This window comes from Lissotriton helveticus, chromosome 11 (assembly GCF_964261635.1).
Source record: "Lissotriton helveticus chromosome 11, aLisHel1.1, whole genome shotgun sequence".
NCBI classification, from domain to species: domain Eukaryota; kingdom Metazoa; phylum Chordata; class Amphibia; order Caudata; family Salamandridae; genus Lissotriton; species Lissotriton helveticus.
This window is the reverse complement of record NC_136072.1, coordinates 118,564,905-118,578,354: the sequence shown is the minus strand read 5'-3', so window position 1 is coordinate 118,578,354 and position 13,450 is coordinate 118,564,905.

Here is a 13,450-nt window from a genome sequence, read left to right as displayed (position 1 = left end):
TCGAAACGATTGACTCTACAGTCAAGCGATTGTTGCAGTTGGAGGAATACTTGCTTAATTCAGTTCAAGTGTCCACAATCTCCCTAGATGGTTTTATTTATCTTTGCCCACATTTGAGGTTCCACAGTCAGAGTCGATCTTACACAGTGCTTTGAGGCAACTAATTGCTAAAGGTTGCCTGTTTCCCATTTGCTATTGTTGAGAAACCTTACCATGGAGTGCTAGTACTGCATACTGCATGGCTCCCACCCGGAATTTCACAGTTTTGCATACATGTTCTAACTGGGGATCACACAACATAGATTAGGCTCTACTCCTAGCTGCTCCAGAGTTATCCCATGTGCCAGTACCCTTCTGAAGCGTCCCATGCACCTGTAGCACTTTGAAATATCTCCACATTCATCCAATACAATGGGTAGATGCTTTCCAAACCTACGTCCTGATGATGACCCTGTCTAAATTGTATGCCTAGAGTCGAAACATTGACATGACACAATAATAGTGTACTGTTTTCATTTGATTCTGTAGCATTTCACCCTATGTCAGAGTGTGTACCAATTACTTGTGTATCCTGGATCACTTAGTATTTTAAGTACATTGATTGTATAGCACTTTATACTTACTTAATTCACTTGTACTGTGTCGTTGCACCATTTGGATCACCTTCTTACTTGCAAATTGATCGAAATACAAAATTGCAATAATTCTTTTCTATTGTTTAAGAAATTGAAATAAAACTGTCTTATTGAGAAATTGAACCAATCCCTTGATGGTCAAAGTTACTTTCTCCTAGGAAGTAGAGGTTCACACCTCCCCCGTGAGGGACCACTATTTTGCGGTATTACCAGGATTACCACAGTTGGCGCGTTGTGTTTTTAGGCACATATTGTCACTTATATCTTTAAAATTGCATTTCTCCAGTTCTATTTGGAGGTTTTTAATTTTGGTGTCAAATAATTTATCATATATAACTCATTTTTTTAACTTGGTGTGGGATTTTTCATGTGTTTTCACTTTATTACTGTTTGAAGTGCTGCATAAATACTTTACTTATTGCCTCTACGTGCAACCTAACTGCTCTTGTGCCAAGCTACCAGAGGGTTGAGCACAGGTTAATTCGGGGTTTGTTCATCACTTCACCCTAACAGAACTTGTGGTTGCTGCTGGGTAGGGTTTCACCCCCCTCAACCATTAGCCCAAATTCTAACACTAGGAAAAGCATTAGATAGAGTTCGTGCAATATATAACTTAAACTAAATAAAAACAGACATGCATTCCTAAAGGTTGACATCAAGCAGAATTCATAAGAGTTATTGCTTGCAGAGTGAAACTCAATGTTCACGTGTAGGAAATACTGTGTGCTGTAAAAAAAAAACATGCTTTAAAAAGCACATGTTGTAAAAATATTATGCACTAATAGAAACTTGTTCTAAAAAATAAGCAATTACTGCAAGAAAAAAAACCACAAGTACGCTCAGAAAATGATTCAAAGTTTAAAACGATGGATACAAATTGTGACTTTAGCTCTAAATGTTAATTCCATCTAAAAACCAAAGAACTACCTGTAAAGGACTTTGGCATTGGCACAAGTTCACCGTTTCTCAAATAAATAGTGTAACCCACCCTCTAACTCATGTCCAATACAAAGTCAGTGAAAATATAAATAAAACAGGTGTGTTGAACACAATTCATACAGCAGGTGAAACTATGTCCCTCAAAAAATTCAGTGACACATTTCATGTGCCTGCGTATCTGGTAATCACCCAGCTTGAGAACACATCACAAAAGAGAAAGCTATAAATAGCACCCTAATTACCACTTCCCATAATCAGGTACAACTCATCCATCCAGCACACATATACATGCTGCACCAGCAATAACACTCACACACATTCAAAAACATGGATACAGCAATGCAAATTTCGAAGAACTATAATCGTGGTTCTTAATCTATGGTTCAGATACCCCTGGGGTCAGCGAAGCCTACTTACAGGGTCCGTGACTGTTAGGAAATTAGATAATATTAATAGATTGATTAATAGCGTGCATATAAATGAAGAAGCAAAATGTAAAATTTAAAATAGTGACCTGGTCTGTAAATGTGAAGGAATTTGAAACTGTAGTTGAAGAATTAAGATAGTATCCTCAGATTGATTCGTGGGAGCAGTGCAAGTGCATCAAACAGAATATAGGGCCTTATTTTGATGGCAGACAGTCAGGTCACTGACAGGCTGTCGGTGGCGGTCCGACTGTTGACACCTCTTCGGCTCAACCGAAGCTTTCCAACGATGGAGGTCGGACCCACAGCTGTCGGATGAAAGACAGCCGCCTCTGCTAGGATCAGACATCCTGACAGGGTGGTGGTCAGAGCATCGTTCTAACATGGCGGCGGTGCCGAGGCAGGCACCGCCGTCGGGATTACAATATCCCTTTCCGACAGTCTTTTCACGGTGGGAACACTGCATGAAAAGGTTGTCAGATAGGTATATTGGAGGCCACAAACAGGGCCCCGTCTGTCGTGGGCCACTGAAAAGTGGCGGGGGGCATATGCAGTGCCCGCACTCAACTTTGTGCACTGTGTGGAACGCACGACATGGTGCATGGCACCTGATGCACTGACATGCAGGATGTGTTGTAGGGAGTTGACAGGTGCTGTGGCCCTTTATCACGGCCGCAGCATGCACCCGACGAGTTTTTGACCGCCAGCCTGGTGTCGCATCATAATGATACCCATAGTTTGGATGATGAGTATTCTTAATTAAATTTAGAAGAGCTCCAACCTTTCCATTAAGATTACAAATTTGCTTAGTTTTTATATTGGATAGTGATATTTCAATGTTTGTTTACATGTTAGATGAATGGTTGCTTCTGTATTTTTAATTTGTATTGTTTTGTGGTTCACATCATCGAAAAAGCTTAGGTTGAGGTCCCAAGCTTCCATTAATGACTCAGTGGAGGGTCCCCGGATTCCAGTAATGATTAAGTGAGGGTCCACGTAAGTCAAACGTTTAAGTACCACTGAACTGCAGCAAACATCCATTCGATTTATTCCATGCAGCAGGAGGAGTGGGTTGCATTACACTAAAGGGTCATAGCTATAACTTTAGAACTGTGAAGACATTAGCCAAAATCAACAGAAATACTTGGCAAATATGTGTGAAAACAATTGGCTAAATTCTATAGAAAAAATGGAAAGTCTTCAGAATATATGAGAAACAATATATGTTCATATGATATTCTTTCCCAGGAAAAAAATAAACTGAATACTTTTAAATGTTCTTATTGCCTGTAGATTTGCACACTGTTTTTGTGATTTGAACTTCTATGGACTGATTCACAAAGGTACATTTTCATGAGTAGATCTCCTCACATGTGGTATACTCCTAAACATAGGTGTGAATCCCTGTGTTTTTGTTAGTCTCGATTTCCCAGTGGCGATTTACACCTAGGTGTAAACTTAAGGGTCTTCAAATGATCAAATGAGGGGTTGGAGCCTCTTACAATCTATTTATTGACCATAAATGTATTATTACTAACTTTCTGGCATTAGAGGAGGTCTCGGCATTGGAAAATATAGTGAATATTATTAAGTTATAAAATAATAATTATTAACTTAGAACTAATAAAATATGACTCTCAGCTATGTACCAGATGGCCTCATATGAGCGAGTCATATAAAATCTACGGGGCAAAACAGAGACCATCCTCCTCACCTGGGCACTTTTTCTTCAGGATGGTAGTCATTAGTCCCTAGGGTTGGATGTTCTTGGTTTCCTGTGGAGGGAACTGATGCTACGATACAATGTGACTGTCACGGACCTTGCAAATCTTCCCTGGCCATGGCCCTCATGGATTCTTACTCACTTTTGCTTTCCCTACCTTTCCCGCTGCCTCCCACTTTCCTATTAATTTCTCTCTTCTTTCATTATCCCGTCTATCCCCTGGGCATGTGTGTGAGTTTGGGCTCCCTACTCATCTTCCTCTCTCTTCATCTCATGTCCTGTCCACTCCACGTCTACCCCTCCCAATAATGAACACCATGCGAGCCATTGCAGACTCATGTGTCGCCTCTGGAATTGTCCCTACTGGACTCCCGAATGTCCCAGCTCTGCAGGGCCAACACATGCTATGTATCTAGTGCTGTGTTTATTTTGCAATATATGATTGCCTCATGTATCATGTATCATGTTCCAGGCCCATCATTTTACCCCATTCTTTTACCCTGGCTTTATTTTGACCCTTAAATAAAGAGTTGTGAAACAAAAAAAAATCACATAAAATAAAATAGTTACAACACATTACCTCCTTAAATAAAAATTGTATTACATTTTAAAATCATTTAAATATATTAATTCAATTTACAAAGATTCATTTTAAAAAATCATTTAAAAAACACCCTCACTAACATTTAATTTGTAGTAAACTTGTTTTTAATATTGTATACATTTCTATGTTTGTACAAAGTTAAACAATGGAAGCAAATTTTTAATTAAGTGTATTATTTCATTTGTAAAATAGTTAAAAATAATTGACATTTATACTTATTTTTTATCACTAAAAAAGTAATTTGATCAATTTAACTCTAAATCCTGTGTGGTGTTTAATTCCATTCCTTCGTTGTTCTTTTTGGTGTTTGATGCAGTACCAGTGGTTGATGATGTGTTGTGCTTGACTTACTCCAAGGCTGTGCTGGAGCAAATGTATTAATTTTATAACCCAGTTAGGGCTGTAGTCAATTTGGAAGTGTATTTTGTGAATTACAATGGTTCTACTTTTTTCTGGGTGTCTGTTTTGTATCAGCATGTGTGTCCCCCTAAATTCCTCCTTAATGTCATCAAGCAGCCAATACTATGCACACAATATTTAATGCCCTTGTATTCCATGCGCACAACATTTAATGCTGTTGTCTTTTTACTAATGTGCTAAGTGTTGTCGATTATACCCACTTACAAATGATACCCCAAACAAAGGTAAGGAAGAAAGTCTTCAGGCATCATAATATGCAGCCTATCCTAAATATTCAAAATCCTGTGAGGCAGAACTGTGTATAGCCATTTGCTTTGCCAAATTCCCAGATCCAGCTGTGTTTCAGTGAACCCGAGGGATAACTGGATGCCGTGCTCCATGGAGACACCTCATCCTTGTTGGATTTGAACCCTAAGTGTAAATGGAAGAAGTGCAACAGACATCCTCTTCAAAACATGTAACACTATACATATTGTTTTGTCGTGTAATCATTGTCGCGTTCCACATTGCTCTTTCCACACGCGAAATGAGGAAAAAGACATGCCTCAACCCCATACCATATTCGTCCAATCCTTTTATACATAATCTCAATCCACACAACACATGCACTCCTCCTAGCAAATTATCACAAATGATATGAATCACCCACATACCCTATTGTATGGATTAAATCATGTGGGTAAATGTATGCTGGCAAAATGGCAAGAAAGAAGGAGAGTAGTTTTGTGCTCCCAATCACACACACCGCCATACACACAGATGTGCGTGTACACACACACACACACGAGTACTAAACACAATTAATAGGACTTACTGTAAAAACAGTATCACCCAGGAAAGTAAAGTCTAGATTATGTTATGTGGTCTATATTCAAAATCGATCTGATTCAATTTTGGTGGCTCTGTAAATTCTCCTAGTAAATCATTTTACGGAGAAGGAGGGCACCACACGACTATCCAACAAGTAGAATTGCCCTTTGGTCACTGGGTTCCGAAAACAACAAAAGAAGGGGATGTTCCTCATCAAATTTGCGTCTCACAGTTTACAGTGTGGTTTGGGTGTAAACTGTTGCCTACACACATCATATGAACATTTCATGAACATAAGCACTACAATACAAAATTCAAACTGGTGCTCAAATTCCTCTCACATGAATGTAAAATGAAAAAGTACCTGAAGGCAGGGACAAATGATGTCTGGCATACAACTTTTTTTCTGAAAAAAATCATGAAAATGGATGTTAAAATCCAGGAATAATATACAGAATATATGTCCAAATCATGTTTGACGCTGCAGACATCAATGCACTTTACTTTCACTAAAAGTGATATTTTTGGACTCTCATGTTAACCCTTATTAATAAAATAAGATTTTTAAATATTTTTCTCACTGCTAACTCCACTAACTATTGGACATATAGACAAACTCTGGAAAAAATTGTCATCATTAATGAGTTTAACAAAGGGAAAGATCATGGCTGAGAAACACATCAGCTGTCCATCATATTCTGTGGAAAATTTATGAACTGACATTGACGCCTGTAAAATCCAATACAAAAAGAGCTATTTACGAATTTCTGGAGAAATGCTACATCATAATGTACTTTTAAAGATATACTCATACTAGATACAGCAATAGGGCACACACAAAGTATAACCCTTACAACATGCTACGGTCTATTCTCCACCACCCACAACGTCCTCTGACAAACTTTACAATTAGCTTTCTGCACTGCCTACAACTTTCCTTCCGGAACAATTTTGCTGAGCACACGTATGTTTAAGATGTCTTTTTTGCAGATAGACTTCTATGCTCCTCTTGAAGTCTGGATATTTCATAGGTCAATCAGTCACTTTGTTCAGAATTGAAACTCTTGCTTAAGATTGCGCATTATTAGAATGAGTTGACGGATTCCTTCAATTCCCACATGAAAGATTCTGACTGTTTCTACCAGTGACCATGACAAATGTTAGCCACCTCCTTAATTTCCATAAAAATGAGTCCATATTTACTAACATTTTACATCATGGCTACGCCATAAAGTGGCGCAGCCACGATGCAAAATGCTAGTACAATGGCGTAGCGAAACTTGCGGGTGCCCCCTACAAAGTACATGGAGGGTCCCCCCTCTGGACTCACTTAGAATCTCTCAGGCCAGGGTACTGTGTTGAGGGGCCCCCTGGAGCTCAGGGCCCCATTGCATTGCTGGGGCTGAAGGGCCTTTGTTTAACCACGGTGCTAGCAGATGTTTACAAAGCCACTCACGGGGAGCTTTGCGACTCCTTGCGTGGCTTTGTAAAGAAATGTAATGCAAAGCAGCAGCTGCCTTGTGTTACATTTCATTCTTGAAGGCGCTCCACGGTTGGAGCATGGGAGTTTCCATGCACCCACCAATACATTCACGCAGTCCCAGATTTACAAAGGTTTGTAAACCTGGGATTGTGGGAAATTAGAATCCCTCCTGGAGGATGCCAAAGTGAAGAGAAAAATTCTGCAGCTCAAATAGAATAAGGACAATGCCTCAAGAGCTTTGTTTGTGCAGAATGGAACTCCTTCCTGCACAAAAACAATCCTGCCTGTAAAGCAAGGTCCCTTGCATCATGGTGCCAAGCTGCAAACTGTATGCCAGCTCAAAGAGACAGTAGAAGATATGGCACATTTGTGCTGTCTCCCTTTTTCAAACAACACACCACAGCAACTTAGCTTGCTGCACTGCATTGCGTGAAAGTTTAGTAAATATGCCCCTTAAGATATTTTGGTTGCCTTCCAGGATATTTCCGTCAAATTTAAGCTCAGCTGTTTAGGCAGGAACTATTGACATTTCTTTCTTGCAACTCTTCTATAGCACCAAGAGACAGTCCAGAGTGAATGAGTTCTCTATTAATGAACTTACCATCACATAACTTGTGCTGATTGAGCAATAGAATGTCCCAATATTTCTTATATTGAGAAGTTTTCTTCTCTTTTGTGTTATCCCTTCTCCAAGTCTATCAATCAAAGTCTCTCAATTTTAAATTGTCTTTGGGGAGCAAAATGGCAGGATGATTTTTTTTCAAAGTGAACTTTTCTGGTTCCAAAGATCAAAATAATCCCCTCATCATCATGCCTCCATGTTCACGTGCAGTTGTGCAAAATGCAGACACTGAGAATAGTAGAGAAGGAAATATTGTTGCCCCCATTAAAAAAAAAAACATATGCCTTTCGAACTGCATGTTTTCTGCAGCCAGACAGGAGAACATATTCCCAATGTGTACCAAGCATTAATAACTCAACATAGCTACTTTGTATAGGAAAGTTTTATGAAACTCAAGCCTGCAACAGGCTGATAATTGGGCCTGCAGAGAACAGTGGTAAGATTAGCTTAGATTCTTATTAAACATAGCACTTTTACTACTTTTGTGAAATATATTCTCTAAACAAAATGCAAGGGTGAACTAAACTCATCTAGTTAATGCCAGTCACACAGCCAATCAAGCTCAGAGGCGAATAGTATATAAAACAAAGAGGTACAGGAGCATTATGCTTTAAACTTATTTAGGGTTATTTACTAACTTTTTGCATGGACACTTCCATGGCACAATGTGGTGCAAAGGATTGTGGCAATTTACTAATCAATAAAAAGGCCAGCAAATGCAGTGCAAAATTGCTCAGTGGTTCACGAGCACCTGCCTAGCTCTTAGTAAACCTAAGACATTGTTACTAGTTCTCAGAAAGATCATCTGCACCAAGGCCAGAAGATAGGCCTGGACTGAAGACCAAAAGCAGGACTGCAGAAATGAGCAAACCAACTCTCTTTTCTTCCGCCCTATTCTCTGTCGCTCTCCATCCATCCATCCATCCATCCATCCATCCATCCATCCATCCATTCTTCAATCCATCCATTCTCTCTCACTCTCTCCCCCACACCCTGTCTTGAAAGCTCTTTTGTGTCTTCTGCAATTAAGTTAGGGGCGCTGGAGAAAGTGACAGCGGCCCTTAACCCTTCCAAAACCACCCAAGGAAATGTCTGCTTGAATAAAAGGCCAGTCCAGCCCTGCCAGAAGGACCACGAACAGTTGGGGCTGGAGATTGAGATACATTTAAGGAAATGTAAAACACAATTAGAATTGCTTGCCATGCATCATTTGAAATTTCTTAAATATAAGACATTTTTGAACGAGAGGACTTTGCTCAATTAACATTATGAAATGAAAAACCTTTGAGGGCATGGGCCCATATATACAAAATTATTTTGCTTTTTTTAATGGTCTAAATCGCTATTTTGAGCCGTTAAGAAATGCAAAACTGCTTTTTCTAATGTACAAAGCCATATGAAGCGATGCAAAATGCAATTTCTACCCATTCGAAATTACATTTTGCGACTCGCTAATAAGATTTCATATTTGTGAATCGGAAACAGCATGTACATAGCATTTCCTAATTGTGATAAGGGCAATTAGGAAACTCTATTACCATCAAATTGGAACTGATGGTAAACAGATCAAACTAAACAAGCATTGGAAGTGCAATAGGTCTCGCGTTTGCTTGAGTTAGAGCTACTGGTGTTGTAAATGACAATGTATTATATACATGTGTTATGGAGTGTATGTATGTGGTGTGTAGTGGAATTCTGTGGGTTGGATTGGAATGGTTAGTTGTGGAATTCTGTGGTGTGAAATTGTGTGGTGTTGAGTGGATTTGTGGAGTTGAATTATGTGGCAGGGTGTGCAGTGGAAATATAGGAGAGAGGTTGTAGCCTTACGGCTAGAGCATTTGACCTAAAAGCTGGGGAACCGGGTTCAAGTCTCTGCAACAACGCTCAACATCCTGTGATTCTGGGCAAATCACTTAATCTCCTGTGCCTAACAAAAATGAACGTGTCTGTCTATAACAAAACTGGTGCTCATGTAAAGTGCTCTGATACCCGATGTCTAGGGTCTAGTTCGTGCTATATAAAACTAACAACAACAAAAAATATGTGGATAGTAATTATGTGGTATTGAGTGTACTGGAAATTTGTAGAGTGGGGTTGTGTGTTATGGAGTGTAATTATGTGGAATGGTATGTTGTGTTGTGGAGTGGTATGTAGTGGAGTTTAATTATGTGGTGTGCTGTTAAACTTTGTGGCATGATGTTGAATTCCATGGTGCGGATTAGATGTATGTGGTGTGTTGTGTAATTGTGTTGTTGGTGTCGAATTATGTGGTGTGGATTGGAAATGCGTGGAATTGAGTGATGTGGAATTGTGTGTATAGCTTTGCCTTTTTGGTGACAAAAAAACCAAATAGATAGGAGCTAGGCTCCAGATGCGTGTCTTTGGGTGTTAATATAAACATAAAAACTGTTGCCAGGACACACAACTGGAGCCTTTATGGGGATCCTTGTCATCATGTTCATGGGCAGGATGAAGTAGCGACAGAGGCAAAAGGTGGAGCGAAGGTATTGCAAGAGTTACCACAGAAAGAAAGAGGCAGATGGTTCCACCTATCAGAAGAGAGAAGCTATTGCAAGAAGGCTGCCATAGAAAGGCTGCTGCCTGATGAGGTTCACAAGCAAAATCACCAAAAGCCAGAATTAAAGACTGCAGCAAAGTCGTATCATGTGCAAATCAATTAGCATCTACATGGCAGCCATCTGCATGCCAGATTGCACTCTAAAGGCTCGTGGGGGGCTGCAGTACAATGTTGTCAAAAAGGGTAGAAACAAGGAACCTCTGCTACCACTGTTGAAGAATAACAGTGCAAAAAATGGACTAGTCCTGTGGCAGCAAACTGGTGATCAGGGACAGCGGGAAGAGGCACTTGTAGGTACCCCTGCAACCACTAAACGAGAACTTGTCAGGACCAACGGTCGTTGAGTTATTAAGTTAAAGAAACTGTGCATTACACACAAGAACTAAAACTAAAATCAGGAGGGTGGGACAACAGAAACGTAATAACAAGCACATTCATTGACATTATTATTATAAACAAGCAGATGATGAGCACAAAGTGCATTTTTTTGTAATTCTTTGCAAATTTTGAAGCTGAGGCCCTCATTATAAGAACTGAGGCCCTCATTGTAGAACTTCTTTGATCAACAGCATTTAAGGTGCACAGGGCAATTGAAAGGGTGAAGGTAGTCACCTGCGTACAGCATATGGCTTGTAAGGACTGTCACATCCTTTATGCACTGTTTTAAGCTAATGAAAAGTGCCTGGGCCCACTTGGGACCAAAAGCATGCATGGCGGGATTCCAAAAAAGTGTCCACTATTAAAGAATGGTGAACTTTTTAACACAGCAAGTGAATCTGTACACCTGCTTTGACTTTTACGCTTTGGATGCATTGGCTTATCATGTGGTTGTAGACCTGTATTGTCCAGCCCTGCAGAATCCTAAACAGATAGGACGACGTGGGCCAGATGCACTTTGTGAGATTATAAAAAGTGTACCTAAAGAGTCAAACTGAAACAATCTAATTAAAAATAATATCTCTAGAGCAGGGGTCTTCAACCTTTTCTCTAATAAGAGCTACTTATGTTCAATGAAAACCATCCTGAGCTACTAATATTATTGGTAGTGTGCACATCAGACATGATTACATTAGTGACCACCCATGTAAAATTAACAGCCATGATCACCTCAGTGCAGGTTTGCCAGAAGTAATGTAAACAAGGGTTAGTCAAATATGGAATGCCTCTACAAGTGAAATACATAACAACCACAGCTGCAATGCTTCCTGTCACCAAGGTTATAATATTAGTAATGCGTCTCCCAAGGTTGCATGATTTATTATCCAATTATCAGCCTTACATATATATTGGAAATGTGGTGTTCTGAAAATACACACATTTTCAGATTGAACACACACTTTTACATTTTGATACACATATACTAATTCAACCAAACAAAAGCTTTGAATTTAGTAGGCTGGGCTGTACACTGGAGAGCTACTCACAGGTAGCTGGAGAACTACCTGTAGCTTATGAGCCACTCGTCGGAGAAACCTGCTCTAGAGGGAGTCTCAAACCAGGACTTCAGCAGGACATTCCAAGTACTTCTCTCATGTGAGATGGATGTACAATATGAGAGGTGACTGGTGGATGATTTGCCATATAGAGCACTGGATTGCCAATATAATGACTTTAGTGCAAGTACATAAAGATGAAGGAGATTAAATTACTAGATGGTGTACAAAAATGTTTTGAGGATCTCAGTTTCCTCAATGAAGAATAACCTGGTTTGGGAGGGTAAAAGGAGAAAGGGATGGGAATGGGGTTTGTGGACTATGGCCACACTGTGATTTAGGTTCCATTGTTTGGAGTCCTCCATATCCAGGTACACTAAAGCCATGAAAACGACAAATTCAACAATCCCATGTGAGAAGCACCTGGATGGACTATAGTTTTGCACAGGTTTTCTTTACATATAAGACACAGTGGCACATAATCTAACGAGTATCTGTAAAGTGCATGTTCATCCAACACTTAGGTCTCCTGGCTCTCAAATAACAGATGTTTATTGCTACCCAACTCAATGGTACTCATTTTATCGACCTTGAAAGGATGAGTGGGCCTGCCAGGATTCGAACATGTGACCAGGAGGTCAAACAGTTTCCTGGAGTGGATGCATTAGCCCACTCAGCAACCAACTCTCCACAAAGATAATCCTTACATGCACAGGAAGACAATTTGAGTTAAAGGGTAGGAGGTGGAGCTACTTGATCACTTTCCCTAAGTTGCACCAAACGGAGGGGCGAAGGGGTACGAGGGGGTGATGTTTCACTAAAGGCCTACACTTTTAAAACACAAATTGTGCCGATTAAGAAGTACCAGCTCGTGGTGGCATCCGTTTTCTGGTACCAGCAGTGATGCCAATATCTTTAGTATTCTCTGGATGATTTACAGCATAGCCTGTGTGATGACTATCTGTATTTCCTCTAGGGTCTGCAAGTAAATGTTCAGTCTTTGACATTCACATGCTCATCCTGCAAATAATATTGTGGCCTAAACATCTGCCACTAAATATGAGGACGGTAGGCAAACACAGGCAAGTATAGTTTTAATCTGTCATTTAAAGCGTCCATTTTTATCAGTTTATTTCAGTCAGGAAGGATGAATGTATGAGTCCATCTGTGATCAGCATCACAGTTTCAACCAACTTATTAAAATCGAGCAATTCACCGCTGGGAAATGTCGCATGCACACAGGCTGCAATATCCCTTGCGCTGCTAATTTCCAAGGGAGGTGCAAACACACTTAAAGCTTGTTGATGGAAACATACTTGAAATGCACGACTTAGAAAATTAATGATGCAGGAGGGGGCTACTGAGATGGTGAGTAAGAGGGAGGGAGAGGGACGGAGAAAAATTGGGGAGAGGGAGAGAGAAAAAGAAACCGCAAAAATCGAGTGTGCCGGAGTGACCCTGAACCCGGAATCTAGATATCTTTACAGTCCTAGGCTATTATCCGTAACATCCTGCAGTATTGTAGCATCACAAAATAAGCCCTTGCCCCACAATAATTTAATTTATAGTTTAGCGTTTCAAAATGGTAGCAAAGTAAAGCTGCTCTGGCGAAGACTCAGCTCGAAAGCTGACAGTGCGAAGAGGAGCTGCCACTGGATCTCATGGCTGCCGTGTGCAATGACAAGGTTTGAAGAAAGTGAAATGGGAGGAAATAAGCAAGAGAAAAAACAATCCTTGCCAATGCCAGTTTGATGACTTTATACAAGCCTTGACATTAG